Raw genomic sequence first — 6,994 nt, 5'->3', positions numbered from 1 at the left:
AAAGTATTAACAAATGACAAAATGAACAAAAAAGAAACCTCACATGCATAATCCATTTAAATTCGTTTAAAGTAATTAGAAAAGAAATCTATAAATATAGGGAAAAACATGCGATAACCAAGAGGTGAGACATGGTCTTTGATTTAAGTTGATTAATTCTTTATACAATGTAACACCCCGATTTTCATATATAGATTATATACCAAATAATCGTTCTAACATCTCCCAAGATCAATTCTGAATTTACTTATAGACTAAACTACAGTGGAAGCAAAATAAAATAAAATAAAGTCTTCAATTGAACAACTTCGGGTGTTATGTCTTTGCGGAATTCTTCTGTCGTCTTCTAGATCAATCCTTCTCCTTGGACTTTTCTCTATCACTTGCTAAATAGTTTCCTGGGTTGCGCACATTTAAAGTTTCTAAAGGGTAAGCCTAGGGCCTAGTGAGTCCGTGTTGCACATACATGTCCATCACTTAAAAAAAAAACATATAGTTTTATTATATATCTTCAATAAATCATTCAACAAGACATATCATCCGATAACATAATTTAGGGGAACGATTAATTATCTAGAGAAAGAACTAAATGTTCATTTCCCTACTCCTTGAGACAACTCATCATCCATTGTACTCAAGTATTTTAAATATCCAAGGAAATGAGTATAAATCTCAATTCTCATCCCCACCGATCACATACATCCGTCATGTTCACGGCGATTAAACACCCCACCCGTTCCCACTAAACATATCACCCAAAAAAAAACGCACAATAGATAACAACTCAAAATAACATTTTCACACAACCATACTTATCATAAAATATACTATGAATAAATAAATAAAACCACATAATAAACGCATGACAAACATTAATGTGTGAGCAACCACAGAACCCGAGAAAAAACTCACCTTGTAAATGACAAATTCTATCTGAAGCTTTGTTGCTAACCTGCACCCTATATTCCACCAACAAAATTTCTAAGACAACCCTCCTAGAAAAATATCTTACGTGTTCATTTTGGTTCAACTATCTACGTGCCTCATTCAGCCAGTTAATAACCATTCAACTATATTAATTAAAACATTCATAACAATCTTTGTAAAAATATTTCATCTTTCTACTTTTACGGCGTCATTTCCGTATTAAAAAGGTTTTACCCTTAAAGTAATACTCAAATGTCCAAACAAATAAACCTTTAAAATACCAAAACTAATTATCATAAATAAATAAATAATACAAACGATAACATTAACCAGCAAATTCAAAATAACAGGGTCTATTTGTGTAGTTTATATAACATTAACTAGCAAATTCAAAATAACAGGGTTTATTTGTGTAGCTTATATTTCAATTTAGAAGTAATGGAAACTTCAAATCATAAAAACTGTAGGGACCATTTTCTAAAACGAGTTATATGGAACAAGAGATGTTGGGTACTACCCACCTCCATCAACCAATCAGGCTACAACATACTTTCATTTTAAATCTTTAAATAAAATAATTTAAAATATTAGAAATCACCACTATCCACAAAAACTTCAAACCCGATTTTTCTATCTTCTTCACCCAAAATTCCCTGTTATTTTCTGTCAATTTTTTTAAAGCTCAAGTTTGTTTTCTTTTTGGAATACTCTCATTTTTCAGTTAATTCTTTATTTTCATAATTTGTAACATAATTAGAACAAACAACATAATTCTCGATCATTTTATAACAAAATGTATCAAATCAACTTTCATTAAATTCGTTTATTTTTTTTTTGCCAAGATAAAGACAATTTTGTTGAACCAAAACATGTAGAACATGAATGTAATTTTACTCAAACAACGAATTCTATCTTAAATCGGAGAGACATACCTTAATTGTTCAAACTACGAAAAATAATTTCACAACTTCCTTCAACGAATTCTCCCTTGTTTCTCCACAATTTTTGTGGCATTCCACTCTATTTCTCATGCCTTTTATAATGTCTATGTTTGTAACATTTCTAGTTAACCCAAAAGTCCAAATTTATGACTCTAATCAAGTGATGGGTTTTGGAATTAAAATTCCATAATTTCTCTATTTACTCCTAATTAATTCATTAATGATAATTATAATATATATATATATATACATATATATATATATATATATATATATATATATACCATATGCTTATATATTTATTTTAATTTGAGTTATCACAAACTTCCCCCTTTCGAAAAATTTCGTCCTCGGAATTTGAATTCAGTAAACTAATATGGATATTTGATCTTCATATCTCGTTCTCTTTCTAATGATGAATTCGATCCATTGGTATCTCCAATCAATAAGCCACCCCCGACTCGATCCTTAAGAAGTCCCAATAGGCCGGAGACTCAACCTACCTTTACAAAACCGCACCATGCCTTTCCTTGAGAATCCGTTCAATATGACTTTATCTCCACCTGAAACACTATTGACTTCCTACGTTTAACTACATAACCTTTTGGTTGTTCCGGTGCATCCTCCAGTTATCCGTAATTTACTATTTTTTACTAGTAGTTTGTTGGACAAGCTCGAGTCCAACCATTCGTTTCTCTATTAAATCATACCAACATAGTGGTACACTTCAAACCATACAACTTAGCCAAATTTTCATCAAGTATATTTCACCCAATGACACAATTTAAAGGAACATTTTAGATATCCAGAGAAAGAACCAATGGTCCACTTCCCTTCCCACTTGGCACAACACATCCATTATGCTCAAGCCTTTAAATATCCAAGGAAATGAGTAACATCTCAAATCCTATCTCCGTCGGTGTCAACACACCTTTTATGTTCCCGACTATCATACACCCATGTCCCCATTAAATGTGTCATCATATATTAGGCAAACAATTCTAAAAAAAACTTTCCACTTCTCCTCTACCGAGGATTCTTTCTGACTCTTCTTCAGTCCACCTAATAAATCGAAGGTTACATCAATCATCATCAACTAAATCTTACTTGGTTCCTTCCTTACATACGACTTATTGAATAAGTGACAACGTTTAACTTCCATAATTAGTAACGATCTTACACCTTCTTTAACTCTTGGTAATCCATGTGCATCTATAGTGTCCCCTCTTTTTTTTTCATGACAAACACTACTAGTGCACCCCATGGTGATGTACTATGTCAAATAAAAACCTTATCAAGAAGATCTTGCAACTGTTATTAAATTCTTTCATCCTTGTTGTTGTACTATCTTATTGTCACATTTCCTTGTTCCAGTATCAAGAATTCTTCCTCCAACTGTCTGAACGTCGTTCGAGGAAAAAATATATCTCTAAAGATTCTTGAAAACTCATCCCATGACAACCTATTGGTTGTATCCAACACCCTAACTACTTTTACCCTCCCCACCAGTATAAAAGCCTCATTTTTAAACATCATCATGACATAAACTGCATTGTCCTTATTTACACACTTACCGGTATCAAATGTTTCCTCTATATCCGTGATCCACATTGAAGATACGATAAGATCAACGTCCTCGCAACACGTTCATGGTTTACAAGTCATTAACGTCTTGTAACAATTACCTCATCATTTTTCGTTTACATCTTTCCTTGATCATAGTGCAACACTAGGGTTAGAAACTGAAAGTGACATACTATATCCATAGCCTTGCTCTTCATCAACCATGTTGCCACAGTTCACATTCTATAGTGCATCTTGGTCCTGAACATTTACATTTGACAATGTAGCTTGCATATCCTAAGCAATCTCATCAATTAACTATTCTCAAGCAACCATATTTGTTGCACGACCTTATGCGCAATCGTGACCCCGACCACGACCTTGATTGGAGTTAGAGCTCAGTTTCACCAATTGTGCTCGTACCGGTGATATGATGACTCCTAGACCTCTTCCCCTACACCTACCTCTACCTCGATCCTAACCGCGCCAACAACTGGAAGTAGGGTTTATGGGAGTCTCTAGTACTTCTTCGGGTGCAGAAACATCGACTCTAAATTGGAATGTCTTCCCACTCTAGTGTTACCTTAGTAAGCCTCCCTAATATCCTTGAGGAAATGACACCTACTAGTAAGATATGTTCTAAATTAGTCGTTAGGTTACCTCTCGATCCTTCCATCTAAGCTTAAGTGTTTACGAAAACACCTAATCTACTTAAACAACGCTCTGATACCAACTTGTAACACCCCAATTTCCTTATATAGATTATATAACGAATAATCGTTCCAACATCTCCAAGATCAATTCTAAATTTACTTAAAGACTAAACTACAGTGGAAGCAAAATAAAATAAAATAAAGTCTTTAATTGAACAACTTCGGGTGTTACGTCTTTGAGGAATTCTTCTGTCGTCTTCTAGATCAATCCTTCTACTTGGACTTTTCTCTGTCACTTGCTAAATAGTTTCTTGGGTTGCGCACATTTAAAGTTTCTAAAGGGTAAGTCTAGGGCCTAGTGAGTCCGTGTTGCACATACATGTCCACTTAAAAAAAAACATATAGTTTTATTATATATCTTAAATAAATCATTCAACAAGACATATCATTCGATAACATAATTTAGGGGAACGATTAATTATCCAGAGAAAGAACTAAATGTTCATTTCCCTACTCCTTGAGACAACTCATCATCCATTGTACTCAAGTATTTTAAATATCCAAGGAAATTAGTATAAATCTCAATTCTCATCCCCGCCAATCACACACATCCGTCATGCTTATGGCGATTAAACACCCCACCCGTTCCCACTAAACATGTCACCCAAAAAAACGCACAATAAATAAACAACTCAAAATAATATGTTCACACAACCATACTTATCATAAAATATAATATGAATAAATAAATAAAAACCACATAATAAATGCATGACAAACATTTATGTGCGAACAACCACAAAACACGAGAAAAAACTCACCTTGTAACTGACAAATCCTATCTGAAGCTTTGTTGCTAACCTACACCCTATATTCTACCAACAAAACTTCTAAGACAACCCTCCTAGAAAAATATCTTACGTGTTCATTTTGGTTCAACTATCTACGTGTCTCATTCGGTCAATTAATAACCATTCAACTACATTAATTAAAACGTTCGTAACAATCTTTGTAAAAATATTTCATCTTTCTATTTTTACGGCGTCATTTCCGTATTAAAAAGGTTTTACCCTTAAAGTAATACTCAAATGTCCAAACAAATAAACTTTTAAAATACCAAAAGTAAATATCATAAATAAATAAATAATACAAACGATAACATTAACTAGCAAATTCAAAATAACATGGACTATTTGTGTAGTTTATATTTCAATTTTGAAATAATGGAAACTTCAAATCATAAAAATTGTAAGGACCATTTTCGTAACTTTATTTATTGTATAAAATAGGTAACACATTTGTTACACATTTTTCATAGCAGAACATAGAAACTGTCAACTTATAAACAATTAAGGTACTATTTGTGTAAATACTATTTTACTTCAAAAGAAAATGACACATTTCTAAAAACGAGTTATACAGAACAAGAGATGTTGGGTACTGTTCATCTCCATCAACCAATCAGGCTAAAACATATTTTCATTTTAAATCTTTAAATAAAATAATTTAAAATATTAGAAATCACCACTATCCACAAAAACTTCAGACCCGATTTTTCTATCTTCTTCACCCAAAATTCCCTGTTATTTTCTGTCAAATTTTTTAAAGCTCAAGTTTGTTTTCTTTTTTGGAATACTCTCATTTTTCAGTTAATTCTTTATTTTCATAATTTGTAACATAATTAGAACAAACAACATAATTCCCGATCATTTTATAACAAAATGTATCAAATCAACTTTCATTAAATTCGTTTTTTTTTTTTGCCAAGATAAAGACAATTTTGTTGAACCAAAACATGTAGAACATGAATGTAATCTTACTCAAACAACGAATTCTATCTTAAATCAAAGAGACATACCTTAATTGTTCAAACTACGAAAAATAATTTCACAACTTCCTTCAACGAATTCTTCCTTGTTTCTCCACAATTTTTGTGGCATTCCACTCTATTTCTCATGCCTTTTATAATGTCCATGTTTGTAACCTTTCTAGTTAACCCAAAAGTCTAAATTCATGACTCTAATTAAATGATGAGTTTTGGAATTAAAATTTCATAATTTCTCTATTACTCCTAATTAATTCATTAATGATATATATATATATATATATATATATATATATATATATATATATATATTTATTTATTTATTTATTTATTTTAATTTGAGTTATAACATACAAACCTATACCTAATGATTATAGTTTAAAAATCTAATTTTACTATAAGCTATTATACTTTTGGTATTCTCTTTATTAAGAAAAAGATGAAGAACACAAACACATAATTCAAAATAAATCGATCTTAAGGTTCAATATCTAATGCCTAACTGATAGAACTCATAATTGCATTTGGCTTAAGATTAGCAAACGTCATTTAAATAAGCAGGGACAGAACACGGAAATTATGATTAGGGGGGCCAATTTTAAAACTTCAACATAAATAAATATAAAATTTTTGCTTTACTTTTATATATCATAATTATAATGTATGTATCTTTTAGTAATAACATAAAAAAAATAATTAAGTGAACACAAGTAACAATTTTTTTTCAAACAACTAATTCTCGTTTTAAATATGAAACTTATTTCAATGATTATCAAATTCAAAATAAATATATGTATACAAATAACGTATATGTTTTATGTTTTCTAACTGTTTACAAATTACTTTTATGTATGTAATAAAAAACAATAGGTTATTTATATAAAAAAATAACAAGAGAATAGTTATCAGATTGTATAACTATCATCTATATTCACACACTTCCCCATTAAGTGAAACAAATAAAGAGAAATGAAGTGAGTGAAAAAGATAAAAAAAAAAAAAAAAGTACCTTATTCACACGCTTCTCCTTTGGTAAATCTTACTTCGGGAGATAGGATAGCAGCAGCCGGCAAGCGTACAACGGA

This window comes from Lactuca serriola, chromosome 4 (genome assembly GCF_051521515.1).
Source record: "Lactuca serriola cultivar US96UC23 chromosome 4, Lser_US96UC23_V15, whole genome shotgun sequence".
NCBI classification, from domain to species: domain Eukaryota; kingdom Viridiplantae; phylum Streptophyta; class Magnoliopsida; order Asterales; family Asteraceae; genus Lactuca; species Lactuca serriola.
This window is presented reverse-complemented; position numbering follows the sequence as displayed.